The following is a 12,149-nucleotide window of genomic DNA, read 5'->3' as shown; positions in this document are numbered from 1 at the left end:
TTTGTAAGTTAAACTTATAAAATTTTGTTAGCTGTATACATTTTATATATCTGTGATTTGTTTCTTGTGGTATTTTGTTAAAAATACCATGTTGTTTTTTTTTTTAACAATCTTTTTGATTTTCCAGGTCTGTCGTCAACATCCGTGGTTCCCACAGGAGTGTTCTGCTTTGTTGTTTTGTATTATTGTTGTTACATTTGTTTATTAGTTTATTGTTTATATTTATGTTAATACAAATATAAAGTAGGGGTGGGCGGAATTTGCGGAATTAACCTTCGCAAATTATCGCGAGAATGTTTAAAATTATCGCAAACAAGCAGAAATATCGCGAAGATGCGGAAGTTTTTTTCCGGCATGTTCGCGAGATTTTCTGCATGGTTGCGGGTCGCCAACTTACCCAAGGGGTTGCTTGCGGGCGCGGCCTTCTTGTTTTCAGTTGTTCTCGCGGTGCATGATCGCGAGAAGAAAGACGTGATCGCGCGACGCATGACGTCACTGCGGGCGCGAACTGTCGCGAGACAGCGCAAATGGCTAAAAACAATACAACATCTCATGGAGAACGCGACCAGATCAAGAAAACTTGTCGGCGAACGCAGGGATTCAGGTAAGGCGATCGCGCGCGCGCGAGAATGTATCATTTTACAGCGCGAGCAAGAAACAAATTATCGCCAAGCTGCGGAAACCGGAATTTTTGACATTTTCGCGCTCTCCGCGGAACGCAAAAATGTCAAATTATCGCAATTTCCGCGAACGGATCGAAATTTTTGCCCAGGCCTAATATAAAGTTTGAAAATAGTTTATCGTTTATATATTTATTATTAAAAAAATAAAGTTTGACAAAAAAATTAATAATGTTTTTGGTTGTTGTCTTAACTGCTGTGTGACTCTTTCTTGTTCTTATTACTGTTATTTGATGGAGTCCACCATGGTGTTAAATTTTGGGGCACTTATCGCTGGAATACTAGTGATATCTGAATAGTGTTCCCGTGCAAAAAGACATGAGGTGCACCTTTGCGATTTATTCTAAATACAAAAATCCTGTATTGTATTGCACTGAGGTATTGGCTGCACTTACAGTGTACACACGAAATCTATTAAGAAATCTCATTGTATTTATATTGATTGGGAATAGTGCGTCAGGTGCTGGATCTTGATGAGATACACTGCTCAGTTCGTATATTGTTCTGGATACGAAAAAAATCACATCACAACTTTCACACTAATTGCAATGCGAAACAAATTCCGGTGATAAGACACGTTAGTACCAGGGATTTTACACCTGCTTTCTGCTGGTGTTAAGCAGGACAACTACCTGCACCATGAAAGGGAACACAGCCAAGAGCCACACCAGAACACCCACAGGTGCCATAAAGTCAATGAGCATGATACAGGGATACCCATGAGGGCCAGAAGACTCATCTCAACAACTCCAGGACCGCCAATGCCCCCCACACCCATATCTTAGTAAGTGTGTCCCTGTGGTCATTGTCTTAGCATGATAGGCACGAGCCCTGCAACATCACAGTGTGCTGTCACCTCAGCGTTGGCAGTGAGCCTGGATGTGTAGCTACGTATGCATCCTCCTGCATGCACAACTGGCGTGTGCTGGTCTGCGGTTCACAGGTCAGTGGAGGGGTGTGCCTATCCGGCAAGGGGAACGGGGTGTCACGGACATGTCCGTGTACAGGAAGTGCGGTAAGTGTGTCTCTGTGTTTTGGTGTGGCCTGTTACAAGAGCCACAGCAGTCGATGTTGTAAAGTGGCGTGTACCACCTCCAAACGGCACTGTGATGTTGTTGTTGGAATGTAGCAGGACATGCGCAAATAGGCATTACAATGGCGTGCCGTATGAGTGCACCAGATACAACAGCTCACCGTACAAAAGTGTGGGGGCTCGTGGGAGGGAGGAGCAGCCGTTTGGCAACATAACACGCAGTGAACTCGACCATGTGCCACATGCTGGGCATCTCATCCATGATGACCACGGTCGCAGACATCCCACAACACCAACGACTGGCCTTTGTACACATCCTGTATGAATGCAGCGTGGTTTTCACTTCCATGCTCGTTCAGTGGTGTGATGTTGGCGGGTTGTGTGACTTGTGCTCCTTGTTGGTGTGTTTCATTTTGGCCATTGTTTGTCTATACTTGTGCTGTACTTAATTGTGCATGTGTGCCATTCTGCCCATCTCCCCCCCTCCCCCACTCCCTGCTTCTTCCTCTTCCTGGTGCTGTTGTGTCTATAATGTTGTTGCTGCACACATAAATACATGTAAAGAATAAATTAGAATAGTTCCTTGATTCTTTTAGGTTTCAAAACTTCTCTATTGGTTTCTTTTTAATTTTCCATATGAACCGTTTTTTTAATATTCAACAACACATAGAAGTCAGAAGTGCAACGTATTTTATCAACACATTTTCTAGAATATTCTACAACACGTGCAGGTTAAAAATTCATCAATTTTTTAAAACTTTACGATATTTTTTTGTAACATGTTCTTGAACATTTAATGACGGGTCATAGCAAACTGGTTTGGATTTTGGAAGAGAGAGCACTTCCAAAATCCAAACCACATTGTTTTTCACGTGTGGAAAAGCAATGCCGGCTCCCGCAGGACGCGGGGAGCCGGCAGGGACCGTTGGGAAATTGGTAGGGGTGGGCAGAATTTGCATAGGTGCGCTATGCAAAGTGCCGTGAAACGGTAAAAAATCTCCGCGAGCACGTGAAAGTTCGCGGAATTGCTTGTTCTGCCCGTTTGTGATGCCTTTTTCCTGTTCGCAAACGCCGTTTGCGTGCTTGGGGAGAAAACTAGGCCTGGGCGGTAAATTCCGTTCCGCTCGCGGAGTTCGCGGAATTTCGGTAATTTCGCGTTCTGCGGAGAACGCGAAATTGCCCAAAATTCTGCTTTCCGCGACTTCGCGAAATTTTTTCTTGTTCGCGTTCTCAAAATGCATGTTCGCAAGATATTTCTCCCCGAGCACGCAAACAGCAACTGTGAACAGGAAAAAAGCATCGCGAACAAGCAATTCCGCGTGTTCGCGGAATTTCTGCATGTTCGCGGAGATATTTTACGGTTTCGCGGAGATTTGCATAACGCGATTACGCAAATTCCGCCCACCCCTAGAGAAAACGCATATTAAAAGCGCGAACAAGCAAAAAATTCCGTGAAGCCGCGAATTGCGGAATGTTTGGTAATTCCGCGTTCTCCGCGGAATGCTAAATTAGCCACATTCCTCAAGCAGAATGGAATCAACCGCCCAGGCCTAGAAATTGGGGCTCTCGCACAGTCCCCAACAAGAGGCCAGGCCCCGGGGAATGGGGTCTCGGGCCAGAAGTGGCCAGGGAGGGAGGCTGTGCAGCCCCCTCCCTCATAGTAAAATATATATATATATATATTTTTTTTTTAAAACACCCAAAGGCCAGCCCCGGGGGATGGGGTCCCCGGGGACATAAATGGCCTGAGGAGGGGGGCCTCAGAGCCCCCCTCCAAAAAATAAAAAATAAAACACTGGCCCGTTCCATTTTTTAAAAATTTAAAAAATAGGGATCAGGTCCTGGGGGATGGGGTCCCCAGGGCCCATGAAATGGAAAAGGAAGGGGGCCACAAAGCCCCCCTTCTTAAAAAAGAAAAAAAGAAATGTACACGTGATCGTGCCGGAGGCCCCGCCCCCTCCAGCAACACTCTGCAAACGTGCCCTGTAGCACATTTTAAGTTGGGGAAATAATTCCCCTTCAATACTGGGGGTCCCTGGGGGCCAACTAGCCCACCAGGTACCTCCAGTAAGCGCCACAGGGCAGCGTTGCAGAGTGGTGGTCCAGGCCATGCCCCTTTTTACACCTTTCTGCAACGCAGCTCTGTGGTGCTTACTGGAGGTACCTGGTGGGTTAGTTGGACCCCAGGGACCCTTAGGACTCAAGGGGACTTTATCCCCCAACTTAATATGCGCCACGGGGCGCGTTTGCACTGTGGTGAAGTGAGGGGGTAGGGCCTGAGGTGACATGTGTGCAAACACGCCCTGTGGCAAGATTTATGTTGAGGGATTAAGTCCCCTTGAATCCTGAGGGTCTCTGGGGTCCAACAAGCCCACCAGGTACCTCCAGTAAGCGCCACAAAGCTGCATTGCGGAGAGGTGTAAAAAGGGGCGTGGCCTCTGAACACCTCTCTGCAAGGCAGCTCCCTGGCGCATACTGGAGGTACCTGGTGGGCTAGTTGGACCCCAGGGACTCACAGGATTCAAGGGGACTTAATCCCCCAACTTAAAACGCACCACGGGGCGCGTTTGCACAGTGGTAAAGGGAGGGAGCGGGGCCTGAAGTGACATGTGCAAACACGCCCAGTGGCGCGTTTTAAGTTGGGGAATAAATTCCTCTTCAATCCTGAGTGTCCCTGGGGGCAAACTAGCCCACCAGGTACCTCCAGTAAGCGCCACTGCACTGCATTGCAGAGAGGTGGCCCAGGCCACGCCCCTATTTACACCCCTCTGCCATGCAGCTCAGTGGCACTTACTGGAGGTTCCTGGTGGGCCAACTAGCCCACCAGGTACCTCCAGTAACCACCACAGGTCTGCATTGCAGTGAGGTGGCGCAGACAACGCCACAGAACCCACTCAGGGTATTACTAGCTCTCAAGAAAGGACTACCTTTCCCAGCATGCCCTTGAACAACAATGAAGCACTGAGCAACGCCCTATGGGCGGGGACATAAAAAGCATGCGGAGCCCTCTGTGCACCCACCTGACACTGCCCAAGAAGAAGAGGCTATCTGCCTCGAAACGCGTCGGCACCCAAACCAAGATCAGAATGAAGCTGCTGGTTGCCGTATTGAATAAACCGGAGGGTTAAAATCGTCTGGGAGTGCGTCCTGAAAGCTTGGGGCAATTGGTGGAAAAAATTACAATGCAGAGGCCCTTCCGCGCAGGACAGCAACATCTCATAAAATTGGAGAGGTTGCGGCGAGAACTGTTCAACGCCGAATATGCAGCACAGCTGATTTAGCAGAATTCAGCCAGCGCTAGTTCTGGACCCCTACTAGAGGGAAAATATTTTGTTGCAAACAGAATGTCACAGAAGCTACTCAGGGTATTACTAGCTCTCAAGAAAGGACTACCTTTCCCAGCATGCCCTTGAACAACAATGAAGCACTGAGCAACGCCCTATGGGTGGGGACATAAAAAGCATGCGGAGCCCTCTGTGCACTCACCTGAAACTGCCCAAGAAGAAGAGGCTATCTGCCTCGAAACACGTCGGCACCCAAACCAAGATCAGAATGAAGCTGCTGGTTGCCGTATTGAATAAACCGGAGGGTTAAAATCGGCTGGGAGTGCGTCCTGAAAGCTTGTGGCGATTGGTGGATATGTATATATATATATTCAGTGAAAAAACCATAGGTTTCACACACGTTATAGTTAGGAATTAGCATTTAAAAAACCTTAGAAATTCAGTGAAAAAACCATAGGTTTCACACATGTTATAGTTAGCTGGACATTTTACTCGTAAAAAACCAATGAAATTGCCCCGTTATAGTTAGTTCAGCTAACTATAACTCGCGCGCCCGCAATGCACTGCTGATGACGTCACATATTACATCACTCATGACATGGTCAGTGACATCACTCATGACATCACTGATGACATCTCAAATGACATCACTGATGACATCACTGATGACATCATCCTTGTGATAGAGTGGCAGACCTCCTCTCACCCTAATATAACCTTTGATACACACATTCAAACATAGAGACTACATTTTTCAAAACAATGGTCATACCAATACCAGTTACAACAACCTCTTCAGTAATTCTAAGATCCACATACACATCCACTCATTCACCAACAGTCCTATACAGTCACTCATACATGTACTCACTCATCATATGTACTCATACACCTATACATCCTGTTACACAATGCCACTCATCCATAGAGTTACTCACACACATAGTCACTCATGCTAATAAAGAATCAAACATACATTTACTTACATATACAGTTATACACACACCACCACACTTACTTCTACGGAAACTTACACATACTTAGTCTTTTAAACAATCACTTATAGAAACACATACTTATTCATACAGGAACTCTTTCAATCTCTCACTCTCACATATACTCACTTATATACACCAATAGTCACATATACTAGTTTAAAACATATGTAGTTACTCATAAAGACACCATTGAGACAGTCATTCACTCACTAACACACCCATACACACACTCATCCACCCATACAGTCCTGCACACATGCTGTCTTCAACACATACAAACAGTGAGTCACTCATTCATGCACCTATGCCCTACGTAACACCCCCCACCAAACCATGCAGACACTCAGACTGTTACTCAAAATACCAACTAATAACCTATATAGACACCCATGTAGCTACTCACCAACCCATGCAGCCACTTATACACAAAGTGAGAGACTGATACAGATATTTACATATTTAAACATTACTCACTAAGCCATGTATTCACTATGATACACTTAATCAGTCAGTTACACAATCAATTTTTCAAAAACAAATCATCCATTTAGACACTTATATACCCATTTATTCTTCCATCGACCTTGAGATATACATATATAAAACATATTTAATTTTTAGAAAAACACACATTCACTGGATGATGTCATGAGTGATGTCATCAGTGATGTCATTTGAGATGTCATCAGTGATGTCATAAGTGATGTCACTGACCATGTCATGAGTGATGTAATATGTGACGTCATCAGCAGTGCATTGCGGGCGAGCGAGTTATAGTTAGCTGAACTAACTATAACGGGGCAATTTCATTGGTTTTTTACGAGTAAAATGTCCAGCTAACTATAACATGTGTGAAACCTATGGTTTTTTCACTGAATTTCTAAGGTTTTTTAAATGCTAATTCCTAACTATAACGTGTGTGAAACCTATGGTTTTTTCACTGAATTTCTAAGGTTTTTTAAATGCTAATTCCTAACTATAACGTGTGTGAAACCTATGGTTTTTTCACTGAATTTCTAAGGTTTTTTATATGCTAATTCCTAACTATAACGTGTGTGAAACCTATGGTTTTTTCACTGAATTTCTAAGGTTTTTTAAATGCTAATTCCTAACTATAACGTGTGTGAAACCCATGGTTTTTTCAGTGAATTTGCAAGGTTTTTTAAATGCTAATTCCTAACTATAACGTGTGTGAAACCCATGGTTTTTTCAGTGAATTTGCAAGGTTTTTTAAATGCTAATTTTTTTTTTTCTTCTATTTTTTCTAACATATTTTTATTTTAATTTTCTTACCTTTTATAAAGATTATGATTAAATTTTTAAAATTCTTAAATATGTTTTTTTTAATATATTTTTTAAAATAAACATATAAAATTTATTTGCAGTACTTTTTTTCTATTTTTTTTTTTATTTTTTTAGTACGCGTACCGTAAGCTCACGGTAAGCGTACGGTTTACGCAACGTCCGTAATTTTCCTACGCTGCTTGCGTATAGTTACGCAATTTGCGTAGCCGCGCGTACTCCGCGTGGGACGCGTACGCGTGTACGCTACACGCGCATGTTACGCGGAAGTGCCGGGAGTCACTGTTATGCGCATGCGCGCAAGCGCGTGTCTTTTTTACGCGCATGCGCACTTTTGCCGTAAGCGTACCGTAAGCGTACCGTAAGCGTACGGTAGGTCATGTGATCATGAAACACAACTTTTGATTGGTTGAAACTACTTTCAGTTCTAGAACTCTCCTACACCACACCCATTCCCCTCATTTCTGCTTGTGATCCCTTGGGAGAAGGAGCTGGTTTGTCTTTGGGATACGATGGCAGAACAGCAGAGCTCTTCTGAGAGTGAGGCTAGCACTAGCAGCACTGTCTTGAGGCAGAGATCGAGGAAACAAAAGCCCTCTTATGTATGGGATTATTTTACTTTTCCTGAAGGCCAGCAAAAGGTAAATGCACCCTTAGTGACTTGTAAGCTGTGTAAGCGTGTACTTTCTAGAGGTAATCCTAACAGGAAGTATTCCTTTGGGAATCACACCATGAAGAGACACCTCCAGGATGTACACAGAAGGACACATGGTCATCTTTTTGGAGGTAACTCTTCAGAAAGACAAGCCAGTACATCCACAGCAGCTCAGCCTGAACCATCATCTGCAGGGCTGACTCCTTCTTCTGCAGGTCAGGTGAGCCCTTCATCTGTGGGGGGAGAATCTCCTTTTGCTGGCCCTCTGGAAATCAACCCTCGATTTCGGAAGGTTGATATTCGATGCACATTTTGTCAAGATCTAATTTGCTATAGGGAGACCAGTGTTTCCCTAGTGAACAACAAAATAGATCAACACATTTGTCGCTTTGAATAATTTTCCCATGCTTCCTTTCCTCTGTCCCTGCATGAACACAACGGTTCTTTTAAGAGCCAACCTTATCTTTCATCTTTTTTTTACATATGTTTTTAAAAACTTTTTTTTATTTTTTTTTTACCGTACGCGTACGGTGCGCGTACTTTTTTTTTTTTTTTTAAAAAAACACTAAAAATCAATAAACACATTACAAGGTCCTTGAGAGACTACAATTATTATTATTGACTTACCATACTCACTGAAAAAATATTTATTCATTTGTTTTTTTTAAAAATAGTTTTAAAAATGTTTGTACTTTTCGAAAATTTTCTATATCTATCTGGAAAAAAAGAAAAAAGTATTAATATTTTTAAAACATTTTATAATACAGTACACATATTTACATGGGTGTGTGCTAAGAGTCTGCTTCTTCCCCCAAAAATTCGCTCCCCCTTTCCATCTAATGCAACTGTGAAATCACCAGAGCAATACGCAATAAATCTCTGCCTATAATTCCTCTCTGCACACAGAGTCATGTTTTCACATTAGTCCCAAAACGAAATTTCTTTGCCAATTTGAAAGCACACTTACTGCTCTTTTTTTTTTCGGGGCAAGTGAAAATCACTTTTACAGACTGACACATTATGAAACCACTTTTTTTGATTTTTTTAAATGCACATGTCCAAACTGTTTTTTCAGACCACCACCATGTGTATTCTCGGTGACTGCCTACACTCCAGCAAGGGCAACCAGCCTTAGTGATGCTGAATGTATTTGCATTACAGACTGAAACCTGAAAACCCCACTCGCTTGTAAATACTGTGCATGACTATACATGGCAAGCACATGGGTGTGTGCTAAGACTCTGCTTCTTCCCCCAAAAATTCGCTCCCCCTTTCCATCCAATGCAACTGTGAAATCACCAGAGCAATACGCAATAAATCTCTGCCTATAATTCCTCTCTGCACACAGAGTCATGTTTTCACATTAGTCCCAAAACGAAATTTCTTTGCCAATTTGAAAGCACACTTACTGCTCTTTTTTTTTTCGGGGCAAGTGAAAATCACTTTTACAGACTGACACATTATGAAACCACTTTTTTTGATTTTTTTAAATGCACATGTCCAAACTGTTTTTTCAGACCACCACCATGTGTATTCTCGGTGACTGCCTACACTCCAGCAAGGGCAACCAGCCTTAGTGATGCTGAATGTATTTGCATTACAGACTGAAACCTGAAAACCCCACTCGCTTGTAAATACTGTGCATGACTATACATGGCAAGCACATGGGTGTGTGCTAAGACTCTGCTTCTTCCCCCAAAAATTCGCTCCCCCTTTCCATCTAATGCAACTGTGAAATCACCAGAGCAAGACGCAATAAATCTCTGCCTATAATTCCTCTCTGCACACAGAGTCATGTTTTCACATTAGTCCCAAAACGAAATTTCTTTGCCAATTTGAAAGCACACTTACTGCTCTTTTTTTTTCGGGGCAAGTGAAAATCACTTTTACAGACTGACACATTATGAAACCATTTTTTTTGATTTATTTAAATGCACATGTCCAAACTGTTTTTTCAGACCACCACCATGTGTATTCTCGGTGACTGCCTACACTCCAGCAAGGGCAACCAGCCTTAGTGATGCTGAATGTATTTGCATTACAGACTGAAACCTGAAAACCCCACTCGCTTGTAAATACTGTGCATGACTATACATGGCAAGCACATGGGTGTGTGCTAAGACTCTGCTTCTTCCCCCAAAAATTCGCTCCCCCTTTCCATCTAATGCAACTGTGAAATCACCAGAGCAAGACGCAATAAATCTCTGCCTATAATTCCTCTCTGCACACAGAGTCATGTTTTCACATTAGTCCCAAAACGAAATTTCTTTGCCAATTTGAAAGCACACTTACTGCTCTTTTTTTTTTCGGGGCAAGTGAAAATCACTTTTACAGACTGACACATTATGAAACCACCATGTGTAACTACAACAAAAACAATTTCCATCTCTATTATTCATTTCTTAAGTTACCACATACATCCCCTCTCAAACTGTAAACTCACCTTTAAAATTAGTTAGTTGTGAAAGAAATGTGACACTCAAACAGCAGATTATCAGAGCCAGGATCTCTGTTGTGTTCACCTCTCTCCTCTCAGCAGAACCAGATAATGGCAAACTTTCCCTCTATTTTTCCACACATATACTTGTAAGTTTCAAATCTCAGTGCTTCCCCCTTTTTTTCAAATGTAATCACACATTTCTATTGGTTGAAAACCAACCCTTTTCCAAAAGTACCCTTCCCCCAACTTGACTTCTGCCTAGTACCCTTCCCCCAACTTGACTTCTGCCTGCTACCATAGCAACAGCTCATGGAACACTGCTGTGTTGAGTTAGGTCAGAAGTTCGCCAAACAATGTTTCAATTCCACAGAGCAAGAGTGCTTGACTTTTCAAACCTAACAGCAAATCCATAGTACTGTTCTTTGGTTACACATTTTTTTTTACCAATACAAAACATGCTTCTATTAATTTACACATACAGCCTAGTTTTTATTCTAGAATGGTATGAAACAGCCAATCAGTTCTTTTTGTTTTGTAAAAAATATGTATGCCTCCATTTCCAAACTGTCTTTCTTTTCATATTGCCATTCTACTGAAAGACACCTCCTGAGTGCATCCAGTTCTCCTTTGAAGATGTTCACAGTGTGGATTGTAGGGCACAGCTATGTCTTCTGGAGTGAAAAGTTTGCAGAGAAAACAGGTATGGTGAGAGACCTTGCTTTGCCAAATGTAGACATTAAATGGATTGGTCAGAGAGGGTTAAAGTGGCACCAATTGATGCCATTGGTGAAATCCTTCATTCAAATCCAACACCCTGACCTCATAATAGTGCACTGTGGTGGCAATGACCTAGGCACTTTGACTGGGGTAGGTCTGGAAATGCTTATGAAGGACACCTTTGCACAACTGTTTACACTTTTCCCTAAAACTGCCTTTGTGTTTTCCAACATATGCCAAAGGCAAAAATGGAACTGGTCCAATCATTTCTGTCCACAGATTGACAAAGCAAGAAAGCACGTCAACAAATCTGTTTCTGCTTTCCTCCGTGACTATGGTATGGGTGCCATTTACCACAACAACTTGCGTTATGACATGCAAGACATTTATAGAGGAGATGGTGTGCACTTCAATGATGAAGGGAACAGAGTCTTCCTCTTGAACCTTAGACTCTGCATCGGTACTTACTTGTAGGTACCACTTAAAAAATGACTTCATAAACACAACAGCTCTTTTTAGAGCTCCCTAATATCTAAACTCTTAAATCTGCTTTTCATTTATTTTTTTTTTATTTTTTTTTACCGTACGCTTACCGTAAGCTTACCGTACGCGTACCCCGTGATTTTTTTTAAAATCAATAAATGTTTTTTTTGTACTTTTCTGTCCTTCTTTGACCCCCTTACAAATGTTAGGGGGTCTGTAACTCTCCTCATTGCCCCCTTTCCTTGTTTTCACTCTTTTTTTTCAGAGTGAAATACACAAAATGGCGGCCGCCGCTTCCTGGTTTCGACCGATTCGAATGTTTACTAAGATCTAAGAGCCAATCAGAATCGCGCTCGCACACGCCACCGTACGCTTACCGTAAGCGTACGGTAAGCGTACCGTAAGCGGGCTCAGATATATATATTGATTTAAAGGCTATTTTCTCAGAATCTACTGAACAGATTTACACCAAACCTACAAAAGGCACTTCCTTGACCTAGGGACTACCTCTCTGCCAAATTTTGAGTAATTCTGTTCAGCCGTTCGGGCTGTAGCTC

Source organism: Triturus cristatus, chromosome 2_2, assembly GCF_964204655.1.
Source record: "Triturus cristatus chromosome 2_2, aTriCri1.1, whole genome shotgun sequence".
NCBI classification, from domain to species: Eukaryota; Metazoa; Chordata; class Amphibia; order Caudata; family Salamandridae; genus Triturus; species Triturus cristatus.
Note: the sequence above shows the minus strand (reverse complement) of the source record.